Consider the following 27835-nt stretch of genomic DNA (forward strand, 5'->3'; position numbering starts at 1 on the left):
CGTCCGCCCTGTAGGAGGAGGGGGTGGGGACGAGGAGGAAGAGGTTCTTAACAGATAAAAAGAAATTAACTTCTTTGCTTGTGTCCCTCTAGTTTATTTTCATTCACAGCGAACGTAAATGTTTGTTTAATGCGGCGTATAAGCTGCTGAAAAATTGGAGCCCCGTGTTCATGACGGCATTTTCTTGCGAGAGCTTGATTTTAAGATGTCCGTAAAGTCACTTATGATTGCGTCTAATATTGTCTGTTTATTGAAGTAAAATATCTCTTGAGTGACACACACCGCCCAGGTGTCACTCAGTCCTTACGGATTTTCAGTGATAATTCTGACAATTTAATTTCTTGCATACCTTCTGAAATAAGCTTGTCTCTATAACACAATGCAAAGTTTAAGAGTATTCGATAATGTTCAAAAGTTTAAAGCAATCTTTATTAAGCTTGGCCAAAAAGCATACTGATATTGAACATCTGATTATTTCGATCTGTTTTCAGTGATGCCAACATGCTTGTAATCTGTGGTGTATGTGTAAAAGTTGTGTATGTATGTGTAAGATGGAGCATCTGTTCCTTCGACAGACTGCATTAGCATGCAGTGTGTGCTGACAACATGCATTTCATTTGAATTTCAAATTTAATAAAACGTGGAGGTTTTAATCAGGCGCCGTTTTATTTGTTTGATATTAACATGCTTATTGACCGGGCCTGTTGACCAGCTCGATCATTACAGGACAGCGGAGGGGACAAAAGTTAATTAAAACGCCTCCGAATTCCGCACCACGTCACCTGCTACATACGTGTCTCCTGCTTTATTATGCGCGATGATGGATGAGCAACCAGATTAATTTCACTGTTTTTGCGTGTTGGACAACTGTTTTCCTTCTTTCCTTTAATTGTAATTTACACCGTATTAAGTATTAAGTACGGAAACCATATAAAGCTTGCACATAGAGGACCAAGTAAGACCAAAGTCATCCTATATTAGAGACAGAGATGCATATATTTAAAGCCTAGTGTTGTACAGTAAAATACGCTTTTCTTACATATAAATTACAACCTATCTTCAGGAATAGTTCGGAACTGCGTTGCCTATTTCCACTCGTTTTTAATTGTTTACTTTCCCTGATCTACAAACAAATGTATAATTGTGATGTTTCTGTGTAGGCCTATATATGTAACTGAAAGTGTGTAAAGCTATAGAATAAGAGCAACCGGTATTAGTTTTTCTACCCGTGTGGAAATCGTAATATCATATATTGTTAAAGTAAAAGTATGGTTTAAAAATGTTTCACAGGACAGTGAATTGTACAATATTTAGTTATGACTGCAGTACGCTGTCATCTTTTACAATGACCGCCTATCTAGCGTTAGGCGAATTAAATTAAATTAAATATATAAACAAAATGCGAATTATAAGCGCAAGGATACATATTAGGCCTAAGTTTATGTCATAACGTACCACTGAAAATGTAGCCAAAGATAAAGGTAAGTAATAAAAAAAAACGCAGATATTCACACGCAGGAGTTATCTTGAACGTGTGTCGAAATGTAGCAATTCTGTACAATTTTTAACAGATTAATTTTAAACCGTCTTGTATGCAGCTATTCTGCACTAATGTCAATGATGATACATACCATGTTTCCCAGCATTTTGGATGGGGCTCCGCCGTGGCGAGCCATAACGCAAGGCGATGCATCGACTGAACAGCATCTCCTCCACAAGGTTACGTCTGCAAAAGCGGCTCCTGCAAGGTGAGCGTTAGTTAGTCGCGGAGTTCAGTTTAATTACCAAAAAGCATGGAGCGGCTCTGCTACTGCACTGTAACCTAAACATGTGTTTCTGTATTTCTACAAGAGAGCGTTTGGGCAGCATTAAGTGAGCACGGGGTCGGTGGATTTGTTTTGGAGTTAATAAGGATTTAATTGTATGATCGCTCTCCTATGAAATTAAGGTAATAAAGTAACTTGTAGAAGGATTAATTCTCGTTTTAAAAATCCAGTTCTGTGTGAATAAACACATAAATGGCTATGTTACAGTTGTTTATAATGTCGCTGGTGTATTAATTCGTTTTATCATTCAGAACTACTTTTGTAAAATCAACATATGAATCACAAAACGGCGTTTTTCCATCGTTTCTTTTTTTCCAACACGGATTCGACCTCCACAATCATTCAATCAAAATTCGAAGCTCGAATTTTTTGCCAGTTCAAAGGGCGGCGCAAAGGTTTCTTTTATCCATGCATCTGACCTAACTGTAAGCCCAGCACAAGCCAAAACAGAACAGATGTCCCTATTTAAAGCATTCTTTTCCCACATGTACGGTGTATATTGCCGTCATGAAATCCATCTTAAAACCTGTTCCATTCGCCGCTATAATGACCGCGTTAGCATGGACCAGTGGACACGAACAAAACGTGTTTAATATCGCGTGCTTTCCAACGATTCTGGACAGAGAAAAGAAAAGCAACTGGGCTCTAACACCGGAAAATGGCGAGATTTTTTCAGTATGGTAATTCACAAAGCAACTCAATAATCTGAGGGACACGTATACTGCCCTCTGCAACGTAAACTGCTGCAATTACCTGCCACCGCAATTAGCGATCATGGAGAAATTAGATCGTGCAGTGTAGCATAAGGTAATGCGAATAATTTTGTAAGGAGAATGAAAAGCAAGACCTCTCTTTTTCTCCCCACGAATAAACAACACTTCTTTTGAGCAAGGGGGAAAGTTTAGGTTAATTATCGGAACCGAAGCCCAAGGTGGCCACAATCGTTGAAAGGAAAAACAAGCGACAGGGATTTGATTTTGAGCTGTTGTGCTTTCTAGTGATTATCTTGAATAACTACACATTTGTGATAAAACTTTATTTAGACGCCTAAAGTCCTTACCACAGTGCACAGTCAGTTACAGACTAAAAAATAATCTATTTCCCTGATTTTATCCGCACACACACACACACACACACACACACACATACACACACATATATATATATATATATATATATATATATATATATATATATATATATATATATATATATATATATGTATGTCCCGCTAACGCCGTTATATTGTTAAATGTCTTAGTATCAAAACCGCAAGCTATCTATCTATCATAGACACGAATGCACGCGCCGTTATATACAGAAGGAATGCTATATTAGAAACCACTAGTTTTTCTACATTTTAATGCAATATTAAATGTCGTGCATCCACCGACGAATTGTTTGGATGTGCATTGCAACTCATCTTGAATAATTACTGTGTAACAGCGATTTCCGCTCGTGTCGAAGCAGTTTATATTGCAGCCTGTATCTTTATCGCTATTAGCGCAATTTATGAGTCAGAATCCCGTTATTAACATAATTATCTGAGCCAGCTTCATTATGACAAAACGTTTTAAATGAAGTATAACAGTCGTTATGTAGCCTATTTAGTTTTATAAGTTTTATAAGCTATTGTTTTTCATAGGTTAATATTAAACTTGTTTGCCTGTTCATGTCCACTAATTGTCTTCCATATGTTCATCTGTATTGATTTTCGCGAATGGAAGTGTAATAATTCACGCAGAATAGAAAATAATGCTTTAAGATAAAAATGATACGTGTCAGTTAACGGGAACAGACGTTTTATGTGCTGACGCACGACTTTATATTTGAAAGACCGTTTATGAATTTACCGAGTTCTATAGAAATCACAGGTTAAGGTTGTGAACGTTGCCATTCATTTTTTTTATACTTTGCAGCCTTTCATCGCCTCTGTTGACAGGCCAATCGAGGTCATGTCGTCACCCGTATAAGTTACGGTGAGTATTGACTAAAGGCTAATTTTGTATCAAAAAACTGCCTGGCCAGTCGCTGTAATTCAATTAAACTATAGTCTTAGGCTTTGATTTTGTTTCTTCAACAAAACGAATATTGTCCAAATAAATTTATCGAAGTTACCGTAAAACGTTTATGCAGACAATTACTATTGCTAATACTTCGCCGCATTTGCAAGTTGTTTTAAACGGCCGTCATTTCCTTGAGACTTTTTAAAGCATCGTGTACCATTACTAGGTAACAGATGTCACGTGCCGCCCAGGGGCAGCGGCTTTCTGGTCAGCCTGCACATAGTAATTGTCCTATAGTATTTTCTCGTTGTTAATTCCCCGCAAGGATGCCGAGTAACACTCGGGAGGGAATGAAATTAAATACCCAGGAAGGGCGCTGAAGTAGCGCGCTGAGACAGCGCTCAGACAGCGCGCACGTATCGCATGACCCGGGTGGCTTGGTGCCGTTTCTGTGTATACACCTGTCTCCGGGTAACTCAAGGTTTTAAAGTGTATGGGCTCAACGCGAACTCTTGCCATGGTTTTATATGTTAATAATAAAAAAAAAAAACATGCAGGTGCTCCAATGTTATTTACATTGGCATATGTCTTGTTTATTGAAATGTTATCAAATGCGAGGAATTTTTACGTCTGAAGTGTGAAAGTTATAAATCACCTTGTCTCAATCCAGCCACTATCGTACCTGTCCTGCATAACGCTGTGCAGACTGAGGCTGTACTCTTCTGTAAAAAAAATAAAATAAAAATGTATCACATTGCTCTTTATGAAGGCAGGCCTGTGTAATTATAGGTGTTTTCTGACACTTGGGACATGTGCGTGTTGCGTATTACAGTGTCACTGTTTTATATGAATTGTTTACGCGTTACTCGGCCCCACACCTTGTTCTAATAACTCTGATACTTGTGTATGCAGTGGCTTTGTTCTGTTACATATGAATAAATGCTGATTGGCTGGAGAATGATCCTTAATTGTTGTGTATCTGTTTAGCAGTGGCCGTAGTGATGCTCTGCTGCGTCCATGGTGTTTACCTTATATCATCTCTGAAATTTACCAGGCCCGCATTCTTTTCACGTTAGCTCCTGAAGGCCAGCAGGCGCTTTCCGCTTGCGTACATGTTCAGAAAGGCCTGACTTCCCTGGGTTTGGCTGGTGACGCTTTTCATTCTGGAAACCTTCTGGACGGCTGAAGGTCGTAGGGCGAGTACGGTTCGCGCGCCGTGGCAGCGAGAGCCAGTAAATTCTTGACAGTGTGTATGTTTCACAACCAGACGGAGCTGGCTGCAGCAACAGGCGAAAACAAGCACAGTGCTGACATCGCTGGGGAAGCTGAGCTTAACCCTTTCATTACGAAATGCCAAACACTTATGTGGGCGTCCTTCCAGCCTAGTTAAATGGTGTGCGTGTGTGAGTGTGAGCGCGCACGTGTGTGTGTGGCTGGGGGTCAGGGAAAGACAGCTGATGTGTCTGGTGTAATGACCAAGCTGCCTGTCATAGCAGATTTCTGGCAGGAGACATGGGGGGGGGGAGAATAATGAGGTCAGGGCTGAATTCCCCCGTCCCTCTTTCTGATGACGCTGTATACGCGGGGGCCGTATGTAGCCCCTGAATCCGCCCGTGCCGCTCTTTAGGTGCCAGTCAGCTGTGAAGGCAGTTGAGTTGGTCAGTGATCCCCACCTTCCTTAGTGACATCGCCACATGCTGGGCCAGTTTCCTCATATGAAAAGCATTTGTAAATATTGATTTTAAAGTTTATGGCATTCCTGATATGTGCAGTAACGCGACTGGCCTTGGTATCAGCCGGGGAGGACAGCTTCAGGGCAGCAGGAGAGGATTCTGCCGCAGTCGCAGGTCTCACACACACTTGAGTGCCTCGGCTTTCAGCGTCTGCTGTACGGCGCCTGTTTGTTTAGCGGTACCTTTAGCTGGCCTAATGGGGCGTGTTTCATAGGTGTTAAAAAACCACAGACGCCACTTACCGCCTTGACCGCCTTGTCAGTGCCGAGTACGTGTGATGCAAAGAGCAATGGGGGTGCGTGGCGGGTGGTGGGGGGGCGAACGCTATCGGAGCGCTCGGCTGTTTACACTTCCGTCGCCACTCGCCCAGATAAGCCAGGCACAGGTGCTGTGCGCGACCCGCATTGAGCAGGAGCGCCGGGGCGTAAAGAACGACGTAAATGTGGCGGCTGAAACCGCCAGCTAAGGCCCCTTTCACCGCCCAACCACCGGGCTACCGCTGTGGCGTGACCGGCCAGCTGCCACCACAACGATCTGGCACCATCAGAGTCCTTCAGGACCACTGGCAGGAAAATCGCTGGAAGCTCCAAATGACTCTCCCTTTCTAATACTCGTGGAGACCTTGATCTGCATTTTGGCCATTACTGTACTCGAACTTGAATAGTTGGGTCCTGTCACTGTGTTTCTACCCAACTGAAAGTCAAAACTCAGTCACCGTATGTCCTGATCATACTGCACTCGTTAAATCAGAACGTGTCAGTCTCCTGTCTCCAGCTACTTATGGCAATTAGAAATAGTTATGAATTACTCTTTAATACAGGAAGAAACAATTACAGAGCTCTTGGTAGTTTAGTGAAACAGCTTTTAAACTGATTCACCCCCCTGTAAGGCAATGAAAAAATATATCCGGTACCGTACGAAACACCAGTCAACACGGTGATTCACTCCACAAAAATGGGCCTGTAAGTCACTCTTTGCTGCTGTTGATTTTTCCTGGGATGCTCCGGGCTCCTGGACACCAGCGGAGCCACGTTCCGTCTGCTCAGTGATCAGAGGAGTCCCCCCCCCCCAGCCTGGCAAGAGAACGGAGAAAGTTAATTCTCAAAGCAAACATCTCCCTTTGCCTCTCTTTCACACCCCTCCCCCGCCCAGGCATTGCATCCGTTTTTTATTGATGCTCCCTCAGAACAAAGATATGCCCTCTGTCAGCAAAGCTGGCAGCCTCAGAGACAAACAAGTCAAGCCGACGCACAATGTGAAGTACTCGGCGCTAGCCCTGCCGCCCGGACTTCCTATAATTATCCTTTCAGGGCCTGGGGGATAAAGGCGGAAGTTTGTGTCTGTCTCTCAGAACTCAAGTGTGGGCGGGGAGAGCGTGACGGAGGCGCGTGAGCGATGGTGCCTGCTCTGCCTCGTCATGCGGTCTGCACGTGGGCACAAGGGAGTCCCTCCCTCCTGTCTCTGCTCCCGGAGCCTGCGCACATCTGTTCCTCAGTTGGACGTCTAACTGCGACTAATTTCTGAAGAGATCTAGAGTCTAGAAATTAGTTCTACAGGAACAGGTTTCTGGTTCTGCCAAATCGAAGGCATGATGCATGCATACTGTCTACTGTAAAGGATGATCTTCGAGTTCCTGTTTATCTGTGACGACTATGCCACCATATAATAATAAAAAAAAAATCTGCGAATGAAAAAATATTTTGTATATATCTCATGCATGTATGCAGGGCATCTCAGAAAGATTTATATTTATACTTTTAAGGGAAATGTCTTTAAAAACCTCTGAATAAAACAACTGCTGCTTACCCTGTTGTTCCACCCGCTAATAACCAGCACGATCACTCTGGCACGTCAGAATTCGAGGCATCCTCGTTCATGCGGTGTTAATATGTCATCGCCTGTTTGACAGCAAAGGATCCGGTTCTGTCACTTTTGTAGAGAAGGTCCAGGCCCATTCTCACGCCGCGGAACGAACAGGAGCATCTCTTCGCAACTCAAACCAAAACACCGGACTGCTTCTCCGGCTCGTCTCTCGTCATTGGGTCCCACATCTAAAACACAACAGCTTAATTTGAACTCAAGCCTCCCTTTCCCAAAAGGATTAGTTTTGTTATAGATTAAGCAGATCAATCTTGTCTGATGATCGGTTTCATTCTAATATGATTCTTCTCTCCTGTGATAATTCGTGTTTACCTGACAGGGAGAGTCGGTGGGCATCCCGGGATACCACTGCAGTGTGACATAGGTTGCTTGGGGGGGCGGGCACTGTCGTCAGGCCTCGAATTCCGTGACCACGCGATGCGTTCCTTCTCCTGCGCACGTCAGGAAGGGCCTGGGGTTACTGCAAACGGCAACCCGGCCGGCGGAATGCGCTGTGAAAGTGGAGCCGCATCTCTGAAGTCCGCATTCCTCAGAGTGTCAGTCGGGTTTCAAAGGCAGAGAAAAACATGATTTAAGGGGAGAAAAAGGTGCTGACTCACGAGAGCCGCGTTCATCAGGCGCACACGAGGGTGTAACTGGCGCCGACGTGGGGGCGGTGGGGGTCACCCTCTCTGTTTGGAATGCAAAGTCGGTAGTCTCATTAATACTCCAAAAATGGGTTAGGGGGTCTTTGGGGTATGACTCCAGGGTCGGGGTGGGGGGTGGCAGGGGGGCCTTGGGGACTGGGCGCGGGAAGACGAGGATTTCTTTCCAGCCTCAGTGCAATTTAATCACCGCACATCCCAGAAAGTATTGACAGTTGTCCTGTGGAGGCTATTAAAGTGGCCGTCCAAGGTTAAATGAAATTGCAGTTTATCAGGGAGGCAGTGAGAAAAGCGGAGGGATCTGCCCTCAATCGCTGATGCATGCAGGCCGCCATCAACACCAGAGGTTCATTAAGCCATACATCACGGGGGTAATTTACCATGTCACCGTGCCTGCCGCCTCGCAGCCTCGCAGCCTCCCGCCTCGCAGCCCCGGCACGCTGAACGCGCCTCACCTGCATCTCTTTCTGCGTGTGTGTGTGTGTGTGTGCTATGCAGTCCTTCTCCACAGCAGGCGCAGATCTAAATCCGAAATATGGTGTGTGAAGAGAGAACTGCGTCCCGTAAACACGTCCCGCGGTAGCTCAGAAGTTCAGGGCGTCGTCTTTAGGGTCAGGACCGCTTTCTCACACCTCCACCCTGTCTCTTTCTTGACCATGTGCTCATTTTTCTGCGTTTAATTTCTGCTATGTACCATTGCATTAATAAGGCAAATTATTCTATCTTAATTTGATGTCCTGTAATGTTCCAAGTACAAGGCAGGAGGTGTGGCATTCGCAGGCATGTGTGCGCTCACACATTCACGCCCGGCGTCCCTGATGGAGCTGGGCACTCTTTTCTCCCACCTGTTAACTTAACTGGGATCTAGTGGAGTGGAGGAGATTAGGGTGCCCTGTGTGTCTGCCTGTCTGAAAATGGCTTCCCATGTTTTAACCTTGCTCTGGGCATCCCTAATTGATTTTTGCCCCCCCCCCCACCATCCTTTCTGCTTTCCCCACCCAGCGCCTTTAATCATACAGGTTCGTTGATGCCGGATAGTTTTTTTTTCCCCGCAGCAGACCTGCATAATATAAGGCATGTTAATGGGGCCCGGCACTGGAGCACCATTTATTATCACGGATTTGTTTACTGTCGGATAATTAATGGAGCCTGAGGGACAGAGTATGAGCTGGACATGAATCACAGGCCGCCGGTCACGCGCTGAGAGGCTCCTAGAGGCTCCCATAATTAAACGGGGCACTGGAGACCAATTGTTTGCAGAATGATTTTGCCCAGGCTAATTGACACTAATTGTTTAATCTGATGACCCCCCCCCCCCCCCGCCCCGACACACACACACACTCGCATGCTCTGACACATTCACACACATACGACACATCACAATGTACTTGTGAATGACAACAAAGCAAGATGGGGTTGGGGGAGGGGGGGGGGTCTTGCAATTTTGGAACACACCCTTTGGACTTTGCCCACTTGTGCTCCATCAGTATACATCGTGGCAGACAGTACTGCCCCTCGGCCATCTGTGACCAGACAGTGACAGAGTGGAGCAAAGGACACTGGGAAACTGACAGGCAAGCTGTTAGTCACCGTAGAAACAAGGCCACAGGTCACATGACGTATTTGTACTTAAGTGAGGAAGTGAAATCAGACATTCATGCGGAAAACGCTGGATATATATTTATATATCTGTACTGGACAGACTAACCACAAAATCGCAGTATTATAGCTCAAAATATTATATTTCAAACATTACTGAAATCATCCAGTTTCTAACCATTTATCCAGGTAAGGTTTCGTGGAGTTATTAAAATCATAAAAACAATAATAATCATCTGTTTTCTATTGCAAAGCTGGCCTACAGTAATGACTTTGGTAATCTGGTGCTCTCCCAGATGCTTCTGACAAGAAATATGAAAATAACTCCTATTGCAAAACCTCAATGAATCTCCTCTCAGCGCCACCCACGCCCCTCTGTCTGCTTCACCTGCGCTCGCCCGTCTCGTCCTGGCTGCAGGCAGCCCCGGCTTCTTTAAGGCTGCTGATTTATCGGTCCCTGGGTGCACCCCATAAATTAACACGGTAATGCCCTCCCGCCCCCCTGAGAGAAGAATTTTAACTGATGGGGTGCAACGGTTGGCTTGATTTACCCCGGGATTTGTGTCAAAGTACACAAACGATGATCAATACACACACGTACACACACACCCGAATATGTATATTTAGATCTCTTTCAGAAATAAACCCAGGACAGCAGCTGAAGGTGCACTGCTTGCTGGGTAGGTTACAGTAGGTTACAAATTAGGCAGAAGTATTTCTACACATTAACTGGACACAGAACTCTGCTACACTGCACGTTGCAACACCAAAAATTAAATCCTTTATCCATCCATCCATTATCTGACACCGCTCGTTCTATTCAGGGTCACATGGCATCTCAGAGGCTACAGGCACAAGGCAGGGAACAACCCAGGATTGGGCATCAACCTATCGCAGGGCACACTCACACACCATTCGCTCACACAGGCACACACCTCTTTTATCAACACCCTTAATGACAATTAAACACATCAGTGTTTAAATTAACACCAGCAACACCAGTAATTAATGACTGCAGGAGAATAAGTAAACGCTGGCGGCACCTTACTGTGGTGTATCTCCTCTTCCTGTCCACTCTCCCTGTTTACCCACTTGATCCTCGCAGTTTTCCAGCTATTTTATGCAACAAAGGCAGTTATGTTTTCCCACAACGTGTTGGAAAACCCTGAGAAGGGTTTTCATTGCTGAGTTAAAGATTCTGTTACTCCGGCGGGTTGTTTTGCTGTAATGTGTTGCTCGAGTGTCATAACCTCATTGCACCAAATTGTATAATGAAGCGAAATGGACGTTCTGCCCCATCGATTCACCGGTGCCTCATGACTGATCTTTAAAAACGGATTTCTGTTTCGACTTTTAACCTTACTCCACACATCCAGAGCTTATTGCTGGCCATCCTCAGGCCCAAAGTCTATTTTATTTGCATTGAAAACTCCCGTTCCACCCTCCAGACCCATGCTATTTTTCAGTTCAATTCAGTTTTATTAGTATAGCACATTTTCATAGCATTACACTGTCTCAAAGCGCTTTACAGCATCCCCACCCAAAGCCCCCAGTGAGCAAGTCAGAGGTGACAGTGGTGAGGAAAAACTCACTGGAAGGAAAAAAGGGAGGGGGAGTCTTGGAGTGACTTTTTAAAAAAAAACTGGATTTTGCCAGAACTGGAATCCAGCGGACCTGATTGAAGCCTAAAGACACCGCAAGCATGGTAGCTCTGGGGCCCACAGAGGTCTTGGTTTGCGGCAGGAAGGTCGTGGGTTTAAGACCTACATCCACCCACCTGAGTGTAAACCTCTGGCAACATCAGGACGCGCCACCAAATCGAAGCGACACGTTGCTCCCTGTAAAAGTATCTATATTTTATACCGATGCGAAATGCTGCGTGGCTCCTTAAAAGAAGCGGTGTTGCTTCAGAGTGCTCTTGATAGACCTATTTATCAAGCCCATACCGGACACATCTGTGGGAGAAGCCTTGGAATAATGGATGCATTAGGAATCCATTTAAAAGTCAATATGGATCTGAAAAAAATTGCATTATGAATAACTGCAACTTACTGAAAAATTTCAGTGTGGAAAAAATATCAGCTTTGAATGGCATAATTCTTGCCCCATATTTCACACCATTCTGTTTGATTGATGGAGGGATAATTAAAGATAATATCTTGTGTTAGAATTCTATGTGTATTTCATGCTCGGTGTTGAATTTTCAAGCAAGATAATCAACAGACCGAGTGCCATTGGTGAATCGAGCACGAATTTGCTTGTTTTGTCGGCAGTTAAAAATAACTATAGCGGTGTTTTCTTATGGAAGGTTTCGCAATTAATAAGACATACGCCATTAATACGTGATTTTGCTGGAAAGAGTTGGCACAGTTGAGGTGGCATGGTGGTGCAGTGGTTAGCACTGTTGCCTCACACCTCTGGGACCTGGGTTCGAATCTCTGCCTGGGTCACATGTGTGTGGAGTTTGCATGTTCTCCCCATATCGTCGTGGGGTTTCCTCCAGGTACTCCGGTTTCCCCCCACAGTCCAAAAACATGCTGAGGCTAATTGGAGTTGTTAAATTGCCCGTATGTGTGCGTTTCTGGTGTGTGAGTGTGCCCTGCGATGGGCTGGCCCCCTGTCCTGGGTTGTTTGCTGCCTTGTGCCCATTGCTTTCGGGATAGGCTCCAGACCCCCTGTGACCCAATAGGATAAGCAGTTTGGAAAATGAATGGAGTTGGTGCAGTTTGAGAGAACATTTAGTGCAGCTGATTCCTGGGTAATTCTATCCATCTTCACTTCGCTGACCGCAGTGCCATTTTTCTGTGCTTTTACTCATCGCTGACTCATTACTTTCTTAATATGGAGAAAAAATTTAATAGCACTAAAAATTCTCTGAAGAATATCCATTTGGTGAAGGTAATTCCCCTCATTGCGGGATTGGAAATGAATCAATAGGACAAACTGAACCCACCAAACCAGGGAAACATCCGGTGCAACCTCATTCAGCATTTAGTATTCAACATATCAGCAAATGTGGTGGACTCACCATTTTAATTATCAACCATAAGCTTCCTCCCACCTCGTTTCATTCAAAACCCAAACGCAAATGAAAATACGTAGCGACGTTAAAGCAGTAAATGAATGATGTCTTTCTTGTTTCATGGCACAAATGCCATAACAGAAGCGATCACTCCCACCGCTGACAGTACAGTCAGATGTTACTTGAATAACATTTTCCTCAGCGACCGGCCACTGCTGCTTCAAGCGGTATTTGTGTTTCGATAAACTTTTATCTAGGCTGCGCCCATTTTTGGACGGACTCTGCTGATTTATCACGCGGAGGCTCCTTTACCCGCTGCTGGTAATTGGATGCCACTGAAAGGATGAGTTTCATTGATCTTCGCGGGGGACTAGCATTAGCAAAGTGGGGCTGCAGACGGTCCTGCCGCTCGTGTTGGGCCGCGATCAATGCCTGTGAATCTTCTACACACGGCCATTCTTTTTTTTATTTATTTACTCCAGTCCCCATTGATTGGAAGCAGCAATAGTTCAGGCCCATTTTTGTCACTTTGATGCAAACTTTCATTACCTTGTGCTGTGAGCTTTCCCACCATTTGCGGGCACTATTGGGTGGAGACCACCCCTTCCCATCTACATATTGAAGGAAATTACTTTGACCCGCTTGATAGGGTCAGCTTGGGCGGACGGTGTGATTGCCGGAGAGCAGAGAGTGAGATGCCATGCAGAAGTGCTTCCGGGCCTTAAAGTGGTGTGTGTTAATTGTAAGTAATCTCATGAAACGGAGGCACAGTGGCTACACTTTGCATTGTGCGAGCTGTCAACACACAAGCACCACAGATATGACCCCAAGTACGGAGCATTCGGAGGTGTTGTGAATTTTTGCCGGTGTCTTCCTGTATCCATGGAAGGTGCTGACATGTGACCTCTTGTTTGTGAGTTGGAAAGGGACCTTATCAAGTTGAAGGCTGTGTCTGTTCTCAGCTATAGAGTAATGAACTGAGGCAGATACGCAAAGACAAACCCCAAAACTGCTTCTACATCCAGACTAGTCCCAAGCCTCTGACATGAACGGGGCATGGCGCCCTCTGTGGCCAGGTACAGTCGGCCCATGCCTGAAGGGTTTTCCTCCTGCCCTGGGGGGTGGGAGGGGTCTACTACTGAAAGCTGTCAGCTCTCGTTTTCTGTTCCAGATGGGTGACTTTTCAATCGCTTGCTGTGATGCTGATTTCCTGGGTGCCCCCTTGTGTGTATTAGGACAGTGTTTCCCAGTCCGGTCCTCGGGAACCTGCAGACCGTCCACGTTTTTGCTCCCTAGCAAAAATGTGGGCTGCCTTGCAGGGAGCTGGGAGGGAGCAAAAACGTGGACCGTCTGTGGGTCCTCATGAGCCGGGTTGGAAAACATTGTACTAGGGTAAAAATCTGTTTGGAGACTAACTGGGAAGCAGTTAACTGGCTTTTTAAAGCAGTAGTGATTTTAGAAAGCCTCCGATCAAAAAATATGTATATTTTTAAAAAGTTGGAACTAATAAAAGCGGAGCTGTTATGTGTGTGTGTGTGTAGTTGCAACCAAATTGTTGTTCTCATAGATTTAAATTTGTACAGTTATTGCAGATTTTCCACTTTTTTCTTTCATCAGTAAAAACCTGAAAAATGTTTTCATTAAATAAAAACCTTGAGAACAAAGACGTGTGAATGGCTTAAGCATGGGGGTGCAGAAAACACCAATCCGGTGGGAGGCAGCGAAATCTGGCAACCGCCACTGCTCATGTGACCACTCCTCACTCTAAGGCACGAACATGTGCCACTCGATACCCGGCAATTAGTTCCCATTGTTGCTAATCCCTTCCCTGTGTTCTGACAGGGATCAGTGTGTACTGGCCGCAGAGCAGCATTTTGGCATGTCTCTCTCAGCTGAAGGCTTTTGTCAATGACAACAATGTCAACAGGCCGCAAACGGCAGCTACAGCTTATCAGTTTTTTTTCTTCCTTCTCGTTCTTACCTGCCGGAGTCCAGTGCCCTTACATTCATCACCGGAGGATAAAAGTGGCTTTTACGTCAGGATGTAGCAGCAGTTTTAACTCCACGAATGGATTATAACCAAGACTTGCTGTTAACTAGCTGCCTAGATGACTTGTAGAATACTACCCCTTACAAATGGACCTGCTTGCAGAGGTGAGCACTTCGGAGAGTGTCTGGTTCTGGGTCCACCCGATCCATGCTAAGGTTGCTCCATCTCTGCCTCCGCCCGCCCTTTGCTCCGTGTCCCTCCGTATAGATACGCCGGCGCAGGCCAGGCTGCTGTAATGCATTGCTGACCCCAGGAATCCCCTGCATTATCCCCCTTTGTCCGCCTGCCCCCCCCAGCTTCTTTGTGGGGCTGGTCACCCCCACCGTGCCCTGTCGCAGGGCCCCTACATAATATCCTGCATAGGCAGGAACTTCATGCCTTCCCGCCCCCTTTGTCATGCGCGGGCCGGCTGCCGAGAGCCGGGCCGAGGCATCGAGGAATCCGGGCCGGGCCATTGTGTCGCTCTGCGCCTTTCACACGCTCGGCAGGACGCTTCCTTTCGGCCGGCCCAGGAACACGTGTAGGGCAGTCCTGCACAGAGACCCCGGCGAGAGGCTGCCCTAACTCAGCTTGTTAACGGACTGCCGCTCTGGGAGAGGGGCGTAAAATCGCTAGGCTCTCCCAACAGGGGGAGACGTCCAGAAAGGAAATTGCGGTGTTTATTAGCCGGAGAGAGGCAGACATTGGCTAACCTCGTGGGGCTTCGGGGCTATGGAATCTGTCACAGCCAGTTATCCAAAGTTCCCATCCACGTGAGTCAGGTGGGATTCAAACATTAAACGTAGCGGTGCAGAGGCTCCTATTGAGACCTGTATCTGTGCTAAGTCGGACCCCCACTAAGCACTTGGCTTGTGTTAAGCAGGATTCTCAGTGGGACCTGTGGCTGGTGTTTAAGAGGCTCCCAGCGGGGCCTGTAGTAGAGGTTAAAAGGGTTAAGTTGCAGGTCACATCCCATTACATGGACCTCCAGCAGCCTGTGGGCGTCTGATGGCAGCTAGACGTACACATATAGCCATGTACCAAGTCTGACTATCTGACAGGTTACTTCGTGAAATAAGATGTTATTCTTATTTTGTTTTGGTGGAGGCAAACATCGCAATGTGGAACAAAATAATTACCAATAATTACGTTTCCTTATCAACTCATAGTAATACGTTTGTGTGTTTGACAGAATGGCAGGTGAAATCGCTCAACGCGTGCTGTTGTCACAGGCATTTTGTCAAATTTATCACAAGTGATACATTTCATCGTACGACTTTTTCAACTGAATGAATTAATTTGATTATTGCATGTGAACAGCTTCAAATATATTTACTAAAGGATCGGTAATTATTGATCAGTGGGTCTCCCAGTGGCTTGGGGTTTGGATCCTGCCTCTACTTTGTGTATGTGGAGTTTCTGTCTGTATTGCGTGGGATTGATTCCTCTGGGCACTCCAGCTTCCTCCCATCATCCAAAGATGTGCAGTTAGGCTAATTAACATCCCTAAATTGCCCATATGGTATAATTGTGAGTGTGTGTACCCAGTAATGGACTAGCATCTCAACCAGGGCCTGCCCTGTGTTGCCTGAACAGGGTAAGCGGTTTGAAGATGGATCGAATTTTTATAAGCTTTGTCCCTGATGTACGTACCAATTTGTTTTAACAAGACGAATAGATGATTTCTTTGCCCGTGAGACTGTATGTTTTGTGTTTTGTGTTTCCTGGTGTGGAAACAGCCATGTTCTAGTGAACAGAACGGCAGCTACAAAAAAACACGGTGAATAAGGATATCAGATGACAACAGCAGTAACTGACCAATTAAAATGCCAGACTATTGTCAATAACAACTGGCTTGGAATGAAAGCTGGTAATGGCGTCGTAACTTGTTCTGTGTGGGCATAATTGTCTTGATTGCGTGAAAATGGAAAACAAACAGTGATTGACTATTTTAATCATAGTATGGTGGAATCTAAATTCCTTGAACGAGGGAAAGACAAGTTACTGTGAAAACCAGTCTATATTTGTTCATGTACAGTAGCATTTTATGATTTTACACTCCATGTGTAGCTCACGCATCTTTCTGTGTCGACCTAGATTCTCTTTAAAACGCTCAGAGAAGCATTAACCATCGAAAGAAATCTATGTCGTAGTAAAACTCTTCGTAGCGTCCGCTCACGTTACACAATTCATTTGCACGTATGACAGGCCTCAATCTGCAAAGCTATACCACAGGACAGCTAGTAATTATCTTCACCTAAGCTGCAAATAGCTTTTTGCTTCAGTAAACACTGGGAATACTGAGGAATACTGACGCTGTGATCCGGTCTCCGGCCGCAGAGCCGAATCTAACCTCGCATCTAATCGCTGATGATGACCCGGCTAAGCGACCCGACGAAGAGTTCGCTCTTTGGCAGACGCATCTTCGGCTTGACCCAGGCCGAGGTCGTTAACACCCCCGTATTTGAGGGTTTGTAATTAACACAGGGTGCTGGTTTAAGGGGGTTCCAATGACAGACCGTAGAACCTCAGCTTCTCTGTGACAGGTGTGTGGCTGCAGGGTTGCACACCTGGCGTGGGGAGTGGGCTTCCAGCCCAGAGAGGCTGAGGTGGGCGGATGACAGGTTTGAGGAAGGAAGGGGTGAAGGCGTGGAGACTCTTGAAATAATCCCGGAAGCAGCTGCCAGTCGCTGGTGTGCCACCCTGATTGGCCTGGCACACATTTCCCGGTGAGGAATGTTCTGTCTTCCTGTCTTAACCAGTCCTGTTTGCCCTGTAAACACACTCACACACACACATGGCTGGGAGAGGGAAGGCCTGGCTGGGGGCCTTAAACAGAAATGGGAGAGCAGCCGTCTTGCCAGGTAACGGAAGGCACTTCAAACGTCAGCAGTGTGCCCAACCTTTTGATAGAGCCCTCAGCGGCCAGGCAATGCAGCAGCCCGTTATAAATAAAGGGAGGAGAAAGGAGGCTTTTGTCAATGTTTATCCGCGCGCCTCTTCTCCCTCGCCCTTGATTTCCTCTTCAGAAAATTGATGCACCCTTAAATTGAAGCGTGGGGACCTGACAGGTAATGGTTAGCATGATAACTGCTCAGATTTCATCAGCTGCTGCTCTCTCTCTCTCTCTCTCGCTCACTCTCTCGCTTTCTATCTCCCCCTGCGAGTGCACAAATTCTGAAGCTTTCAGCTAGATTACTTGTCAAAGGGCGGATCGGAAGAAATCGCCTTGGTTGCTGGGGGCACTGCCAGGGCCGCGGGCCCGAGAGGGGGAGTCAGAGCAGAGCACAAGTGAAACAGAAGCACAGTTACTTGTGCTGATGATAAATGAGACCAGGAGGTTGCTACACTTGAGGATCCTACCTTCACAATTACGCTGGTTTTTGTTAATATTTATCTTCTACATTCCAAGACCAGCTTCTGCGGTTAATCCTTTGATCAACAATACAAACCAAAGCAATTCCTTACAAGTTATAATTCTTTCTACAAATTTCCATTAGACATGAAAGTAAATGTGTTCCTCAGTCAATCGACACCAGGATTAGCAGATTCAAAATGCCGTCCTCACCTTTAAGTGACCCTCCTATTAGCTGAGACGTTATTGCTTTTCATGCCTAGGTGTGCCAGTGGACTGCAGAATGGCTTTGTGCCACCAGGGCACTGGGCTTCACTCCCACCTGAGTTCTGAGTCTCTGAGTTTGCATGCTTTCTCTGTATGTATGGGGGGCGCTTCCAGGTTCTTTGCTTTCCTGAAAGAGTCCGAAGACATGCAGTTTATCTGGATCGGTGTCCCTAAAATTTCTCCACGGGGAATAATAAAGTATCACTCTTCTCTTCTGGAATTTGCTCCCTATAATTCTCTTAACACCCTATCCGGGAAGGTTACTCGCCTAGTGACCTTTGCATTCTGGGATGGACAGCAGGGTCCTCACAATCTTACACGGAATAAGTAGTGGAAAATGGATGGATAATTGTGTGAATTATAAGATGGAATGATTATTTTTCTTTCTAAACTTCCCTTGTGACTAAAGTAGAAATACCATTTTTTTTTGTATATGGAAAATGTACGTTCAACAGTCATTTGGAAATTTAGCAAATGATTGCTGTTCTGAGTCCCACCCATATGCTTATTAACTTTGGCATTTCGAAAAGCTGAGGCATAGTATAGTTTTAACTTATAGAAAGTCAGAACTTGTGTTTAGGAAAAAGAACAAATTCAATCTTAACGTGTGACTCGTATTCGAATGATTTGTGTGTAAGTGTAATTAAATATTCGTCACATATAAAAAACATTTTTAATGAATAAGAATCCACTAGGTTTTTTGTCCACGTCTGTGTCACTTTAAAAATTGACAGCTGAATGTTGTCTGGTTGTCATAGCAGCAGAGATTGTTGAGAAGGTGATGGAATGACGTGGGCTGTTGTCATGGTGCCACAGAGGGCTCAAAACTTTTCAAATGCGATGCAAAAAAAATGGAAATGGTAGATGAACTGTCATTATCTGCTATTTACTGGTGCTGGGGGTGTGGTGGGGGGGGGGCTGGACTGGAAGGCTTGGCATGCAGGTAGGGATAGAGGAGACCGTGTTGACCAGACTTTCCTGAAAACAGCTCTATGTAAACCCACCCTTTAGCAGACATTTTGTGTGAAGGATCATTTAACACCCATAATACTTAAATAAATATTATACAACCATTTTTTGGAAATGCTTTCATCTTCGTTATGTTATCTATGAGTGCATTTAATTGTTCTATATCCCTAGTCTGAAAGACATTTCTGCTTTGTATTGTTTAGCATTTTCACTTTTCGAAAGTAAAGCGAGGAGCCATCGCCCAGGTACTTTCTCAACAAACTTGTCTGAATTACATTATTGTCCATGCCTTCCAGCACAATTTTGTGTGAAATCCTGTCAGGCAGTACTTGAGCTGTAACTTGGGACAGGGGAAGCGATCCGAGCTGGAAATAATCGAGTACGTGGTCAATCTTCTGTGCCATCAGCATAAACATAACGGCAATTTTGGCAGCTACGTGACAGCTTTTTTTTTACATCAATTAATGTATTATAGCCACCCTGCTTGAGTTACATAAAGCATGTCATTTTAAAGAGAGAACAAAATAACATTTTTGACAGCGAGTCTTCTGAAGAGAGAAACAGCTGTGTGGGCCTTACAATGCATTAAGTGTTTTATTCCTTTTAGATAGTTAAATTGCGCATGAAATGTTGCTGGCGTGAGGCTTCTCAAAGCTGGCCTGATTAGGCAACATCTGTTCCATCGGGACAAATCTGTATCTTTTCTAATTAGCTGTCAGGCAGATGTACGCACTGGTAGTTCGACGGCACGCCGTAGGTTCCTCTCTCTGTCCCCTCACCTGTTTCCCCACACCCCCAAATTATCAGCTGTAATCAAGGAACGGGCAGAATCTCGGGGCCACTGGCTTGCATCAGCCTGTCATCCTTACGCGCGGATGCTCGTCAACGTCACTGTCGTTCGGGGTAAAGACGGCTACAACCTTTGCCCGGTTCACCGCCCACCCCAGCTGCACCTTGGTCTCCAAAACGGAATCATTTGGACTCTCTCACCTCCCCTCCCACCCTGTCAGCCGCCCCCTGGGACAGGACACAGCCTCCAGGGGCCCTGGGCGAATCGTCTGCCTTTAATAAGGTTCTATCCCCAGTAAATGTTAAGCAAGCCTATCAGCTGAGGAGACCTATCAGGTCGTGGTGTTATCTTTTATTGACTGTTGGTGAGGGTCGGTGAAATATGGGGCTCCTCAGGGGGTCCATCGTGAAGAGATGCTGGGGGGAAGCTTTTAATTAATTAATGTATCGGTTACTTTGTTTGTTTTCTGTTTATTACTCGGGTTATAGATTTATAATTTGCTAGATTGACTGTATGCTCAGTTGTCACGCCGCCAGAAGACAAAGGATTTCAATCTTCCTTTTTCGTTATTCTATTTTGTTCTCAAATGGCTGCCCTAAGGGTGCAAATAAGATGCGATTCTTTAGGCTCCATTTTAAAGAGCCGTGGAGAGATGACAGAGGCTGTAACTGCTAAGGCATGTGCTTAACTAGATATTCCTACATGTCATAGGTTTTTGTTTCTTGACAATCCTAATCCAAAACGTTTTTGCGGATTTGTCTTTAATGTTAACATTCCGCCTCACTTGCCAGTGATTTTATCTCATTTCTCCAGTGTAATATTTTCCTCTTCAGCATTATTATCTGGAGACTATATTTAGGGATACTTGGGGAGGGGGGGGGTTACCTGTTGCATGTTCTTTAAGCATGCCCGCCCCCCCCAAAAAAAAAAAGCCTTATGCGGGACTAGGTCACATTCAAAGAAACACAAAATTGCATCTCTGACAATACAACTGTAGAGTCAGGCGTGGCATTGGGGGGGGGGGGGGGGGGGCGGGGGGGAAGGTGATGGGTCCACGGAAGATTTCCAGTTGTCGTGGTGATAGTGCAGAATCTGATGGTGGAGTGACAGGCCTCTGTGGCACTTAGAGAATGTCACTGCGATTGCAGAGCCCTCGGTGGCCGCGGACGGTGGCCGATCAGCAGCCCCTCCAGTGGCGCCGGCTCGCCCCACTGCGAGCCCCTCGCATGCTTCCCTCCTTCCCCCCATGGCCAGACCGCCACTGCTGACATTTAAAGTGTTGATTTTTTTTTTTTTCAGCACTTATGCTAATTGTTGTAATTTTCTCAGATGAAGCACCATCCTGGTACCTCAAAGCAGCCAAAATACTTTTACATTTCCTGCTCTCTCCTCTTTGCCATTTGGTCTGTGTAATGTCAGCTCGGAGTGCTACTGAAAGCCGGCGAAATTGCGAGCAAATTGCATCAGATTGCCAACATTGTGAAAAGGTAAATTGCTTGCAAATTTGTTTAAACCATTGGCCTATTTTCATCAGCTTCAACACTTGGTATTCATGACTGCTTAATTGGCGACCTTTCTATTGTGTGGTACTTCATAATGTGGGGGGAAGCGATCTTTACCAGACCAATTACCCTTTTTCTCTTTGCCACTACATTATTGCTACGATTTCCGCTGCTAGTTCTTTGTAAATGAACTTTATGCTCCCAATTGCCTTTTTTTCAGAATTATTAGATAAAAAAGTGTCATTTTGTGGTGCGATGTTGTTTTTTTTTAGGGCAACTGGGGTCACTACCTGCCTGTGACTGTCATCATCATCAGCGTAATGTGTCTTTGCTAATGTTAGGGACTTATTACACATCGGACGGGAAACATTTTGTCAGCGCATCAAGCGCAAGTGGCACGAAGTGTGTGTTAATAATTGCACTGAATTAGACTGTCAGTATTTTCATATTCACCACGTTTTAGTTATGCTCAGTCTTCCTGAATCCCAAGAAACAGAGCGAAGTTTGAACACTATAGTGTTTTGTTCCCTACGTCTGAAACCAGTTATTTAAATAGGATATGACTGATCCCATAAAAAAACTGTCCATTCCAAGTCACTGACACACTGCCAACACACTACTAACACACTGCTGACACACTACTGACACACTGCTGACACACTACTAACACACTGCTGACACACTACTGACACACTACTGACACACTGCTGACACACTACTAACACACTGCACTACTGACACACTACTGACACACTGCTGACACACTACTAACACACTGCTGACACACTACTAACACACTACTAACACACTACTTACACACGTTACACTTGGAGCAGGTTACTGTTACAGATTCAAATGAATCATGTGACCAAGAGAACAGGAACAAGGGAACCCATTCAGGCGTGGACTGGCCATCGAGAAGCTCTGGAATTTTCCCAGTGGGCCCGTCTTGTGAAGGCTGGTCTGCCTTCCCTAACGCTGGCATAACATACCTATATGATCGCGATAGGGCGAAATATGAGGGGGATGCTGCCCGATATCAAGTTGGGGCTGCTTGACGACAAATTCCTGGGCTGCTTTTTGTTGCCAGTCCTCCCCTGAACCCAATAAAAACACAAAGAGACACAAGGAAGAATTCTGCATCGCTTTTGAACCCAGAATCATCTAAATTAGAAACGGACGTTACACCCTACCACAGGTGTGGTTATACTATCATATCACAGTACCGAATATACATTTTATGCTAAAATACACTGCATTAAAAACTAAACTTGGATTTACAAACCGTACAGATGTTTATTTGAGTCGTGCGAGTCTCTAAACTTGACACGATTCAAAAGTCTTTCCTGTTTTTACTGTTTCCGAGCTGAAAACGCAGCAGCCTCTTGCAGCGGTTCAAGGCATCGCTGCCTCCAGCTCCGTCTGACTGGCCATGGATAAAAGCTCCCAAAAGACCCGCCTCTTTTTTATCCTGTGGTATTCCGAGCGCTTGCGTGAGGCATATTTGTTAGTGCCTACCTGTTACCGGAGTTTCTGTCCCACACAGACTGTCACAGTGAGACTCATTAGGCTTAATCGGCCAATCAGAAAAAGAAGACTCTTTAGTCCTCGGTTGAAAGGGTAGGTCCTGTCCCCTGTCATGTGGCTTGATGTCACGTTTTCCAACCTTTTTTTGTGGCATTCCCGGTTTAAATTCTAATATAATATAATTAGAGAGCTGTCTGTTCTGGAAGGTTCCTCACTTGTTTTGGGGCCTCCTTTGAAACTGACCATTTGACATGCTTTGAGGCACTTTACCACTTGTAATTAATCTTAATGTCACTCGGTCTATTAATCACTCCTTTGTCCTCCTGTAAAGGTACATATTATTATTGGCGGGGAGAGGCCTATCCAATGAGCACCCACTGCGTGCTGCCGTCTCTCTGCTCCATCACAGTTAAAATTTTTAAATCCATTCTTCCTTTTGTAAGATCATCCCTCTATCCTGCCCCCCCCCCCTTTTTGGGACATGTAACAGGACAAAAAATACAAGGGGTGGATCACAATGGGGTTCCATCGGGCAGAGGCAGACCCCTGAGACGCACACATGGACGAGAACCTACGAAGGCACAAGACGTGCAGCGTGAGCTGGCCGCAGCATGTGCGAACAGCAAGGTGGGAAAAAGACACGGCAAAAGTGTAAAGCACGGCGCTTCACATGCGTGCGTGCGGCAAGTCTGAGAAGCTGCTGCACGTCTTGTCATGCAAAAGGAAGGGCATACAAATGTCAGGTTCAAAAGGTGACGGCAGCAAAGTGCTAACTTGCACTCAGGAGAGGCCAATAATCATGAAAATGACACACTGCTGCACATACCTCCCGTTCTCCACGAGGGTTTCATTCTCACTCAGTGCATCGCGGCTGGAACAGCCAGTTTGGTTTCTTTAATATTCATTCATAAAGTGGTGGCTCCTTCGGTATCCCTTTGGCCTCACGGCACTAATGTCACTCTCCTTGGCTTTACGTTTGCAGGAATTCCCCAGCCTCTCATAGTCACACGGGTTTATTCCGGTTTCTTCCCACAGTGCAAAGGCCAGCAGTGAGGAAAACTAGCATCGAGTACTTTTCCCTAGTATGCATCAGTGTGAGCGCATGCCCTGCACTGCACTTGCATCCCATCCAGGGATATATGAATTTCACGAAGATTAGAACATTGTGTCATACCCTGCAATGCGCAGCGATTTGAAAGTATTGCTGGAATAGAAGCAAGAGGACTTGTCCTCACCCTACCCCCCCTTCTTAGGCTTCAGCTGGTGCTACGAAACAAAGACACGAAACAAAGCCCCCATTCTATACAGAATGGCATAAACCGGACTACAATCAGTGGCAAAATAGGTCTTGAATCACAATTGGGCCCACAGAATGAGCGTGTAATCAGAATCGAAGGCAGGGCCAAGGGGCAGCGGCTCGCTCTACCAGTGTGTCTGGTGCTCTCTGGGCCCTGATGGACCACGCGAAGCCCGGGGCGGAGCAGAGGAACACTCAGGCTGAACCGACTCCCAGCCACCACAGGCACTTTCTCAGGATCCTCTGTTCCAAACCTCTCCGTTTGCAGAAGCAGCCGTACGGAAGGAGGCTATTTACAGCTATTAATCAGCGCTGCCTTTTTCCCAGATAAATGGGAACAGACGCATGCCATCGAACTACAATGTCTGAATTAATTGCCTTTTAAATGTTGGCTTTTTTGACAGATAAACTCATTATTGATCTTCGTAGTGCTTTATTTGGATGGGGGCCACGTGTTTTCGAGCAGAATTTATGGTTTGTTGCAATTTATGGGGGGCAGCTTTCATAATGATCTGTTACACGCTTCCTGGCTTTTGATTGGATGGCCAGAGGGGCTGCATACTGACTGACAGTCCTGTAACAGTGCAAATGGCGTTTCCATATTAAGTGGGGGCGGGTGGAGTAGGGTCACTTCCCTGTTCTTTTTGGTCCCCTCGGTAACCTTAAAGCTGCAGACTGGCCAAAACGGGTGGTGCTGACTGAAGGTTCATGGGATGCATCGTTAATCCAGTGGAGGGCTAACCATCCGCCCCGTCCCTCCGCCATCGATGCCACACCTCAGGGTCCCTGTCACTAAAGAGATATGAAATTGAAGGCCCCTGATGCTCCTTTACCAAGTCAGGGGATTACCATCTCATTGGGGGGGGGGGGCAGTCAAACACAGTGTGCTCCTAATTCGTGCGTGGCTTCGTCTATGTAACGGACGAGCTGGTGACAGGGAATGGATGAAGATTCGAACATGGTGGAGGGGGTGTCTGCAGGGGCGGTCCATCCACAGCCGCCTCGGCCATCCCCGCGAGACCTTCATTAGGCAGGGCGTACATCATCTGCACCTATGACAGGTGTGCGCGCCCCCCGCTTCCCCCCACCGTAAGCCGATGGCTGATTAATCCCTTTTATTATTTTCAGCAGTACACGTCGGCGGGTTGATTAACTGGGAAACTGAAAGTCGTTGCCTTCCGTACATGTTCTTCATCAGACCTAATACACCAACTCTGCTCATTTGTCTTGAGTTGTTACAAGAGATAAAGAGCGGCGAGCCTTCTTCCTTTCAGCGGTGCATTGTGGGAAGATTAATTTACACTTTTTCATCTCGCACCTCCTCTGTTTTCAGCCTGCCGCGTCTCTTTTGATATCGTTCACATACCGACGTGCTGTTTTCACTTATCCGCTCTTGTTTAACCTTCATCTTCTCATCTATTATATGGGCGCTCTCCTGGGTGCTGGCGGACTCAGTCCCCCTGGCCAAGTCGGATTGATCGGCAGCAAGACTGCGGCATAATCTTGACTCGGTGAACGCGATTTTTCATGATCTGTCCTTCTGGGTTTGACTCGATTTGTGTTACAGTAGTGCCACAATCCGCAGGCATGTATGCATTCAAATATGGTATGTGCGCGCACTCACGCACGCGCACACACACGTGCGCAGACACACACAGGTATGTATGACTCTCTGTCCTTTTCTCTTCAGGTATCTATCGTTTGTCTTTGACTTTGCAGGCCCTGCCTTCACTACTTGCACCTTTCACACCAGATGTTCATTCAAGCTGTCAGCTATAGCATCACGCTGAGGTTATGACGACCTACAGCCGCACACACGGAGGTAGGAATGGCCAAAGAGAGCTTCCCGAATAAAGCAGAGGCGGCTGAGACCTTGTGGTCTGACATCCCCGTCAGGACCGTGTCCCGGACAGCCGTTTGATTGGGGAAAAACAACTTCTCATACCTTAAGATAAATTGCCATTGAAAAGCTTTGGGCTGTATCGAAAACTACCTTTAGGTGTTATAGTAATTCTGAAATTATTAATCGCCCTGTTTTCATTTTACAACCTGGCAACCACCAAAGAGGATTAACCCAAAATCCACTTTAAATAAACACGTCTTTGCAGTGGGCCTCCTTATTCCAGAGCCAATCCCAGGCAAAAATGAGCATGCGGATCGTTTTGTACAATATAAGTATTCATCAGGGTACGTGTTACCTTCTCATGTCCCGTGGGTTCATGGGAAACTGAAACCCAAAGGAGAACCAGATAAGAACCGTCCTCTTTTCCTAAATATGGGGTTACTGTTTTTAAAGTTGTTGTTTTTTTTGATCTGTGAGCGAATCCCCATATTTCTGCTGCTGAATCCCCTGAAGGTGACTGATTGAGCATCTCACCAAGAAAGGAGATGAAGAGTTATTTACCTCACAACAAAGCTGGCAGTGGACAACAGCACAAGCTGGGTTTTTTTTTTTTTTAATCTTCACAGGGCTGTCTGCTCTTGCCTGAGAATGATTTCGACAAACGGGGGGGGGTCAGCGAGCTGCTATTGGTCTTCGGTTCCCTTGTTTAGTTTAACCACAGTAGTGTTGCATGTCTGGTCATATAACCCTGTGGTGCATTTGCTGTTCCATCAATTCGCTGCTTTATTTTGATTCTTTAAAGAACAAATAAACAGTCCAAGTAACAGTGAAATTGTTTGCGTGTTACAGGGCTACATAATACAATCCATACCATAAAAAAAGATGATAACCAAGAAAAATAAAAGAATTTAAATTATTTCATTAATTGTGGAGCAATTATATCATGGGGCAATTCAGGTTACACAAACATCTCAAAAGTACAATAGCAGGGTGTTGCCTGGTATCTCATTGGGCAACATTCTGGATCACATGCTTCACCACCATGCTACTTAATTCCAATACCCAGAATGCCCTGCGACTCACTTCTTAGTTTCACGCGATTTCCCAAGATGCTGTTCCACAGTGGCTTGTATCTCTTGCCTTCCAACAAATCTGCAATCTATTTATGTTCAATTTCTCTTCATTTGAATCAATGTAAAAGTTTAATTATAAAATACTGATCGACATGCACCCTCATCGAAAAGAAGACCATGCTATTTACACTAAGGCGTTACTCCCCCCTCCGAAGGTGCTGATCATGTCATTTTCTCACACATTACACTATAGTAAAATGAATGAGACTATCAGGTTTTTTTGTCTACCACAGCTTATGTATAAGTGATTTTTTTTTTGTTTTCTGCCTTTTGAAAATACTATTATGAAAATTCTAAAAATACGAAATACAGTATGTTTGACCAAAGCCAAGGTTATAAGGGCCTGGAATTACCTGTCATCCCATTGATATCCATTTCTAAAAGTGAAAGTGATTGATTTCTACGGCTGTTA

The sequence above is a fragment of the Brienomyrus brachyistius genome, chromosome 23 (genome assembly GCF_023856365.1).
Source record: "Brienomyrus brachyistius isolate T26 chromosome 23, BBRACH_0.4, whole genome shotgun sequence".
In the NCBI taxonomy this organism is placed as follows: domain Eukaryota; kingdom Metazoa; phylum Chordata; class Actinopteri; order Osteoglossiformes; family Mormyridae; genus Brienomyrus; species Brienomyrus brachyistius.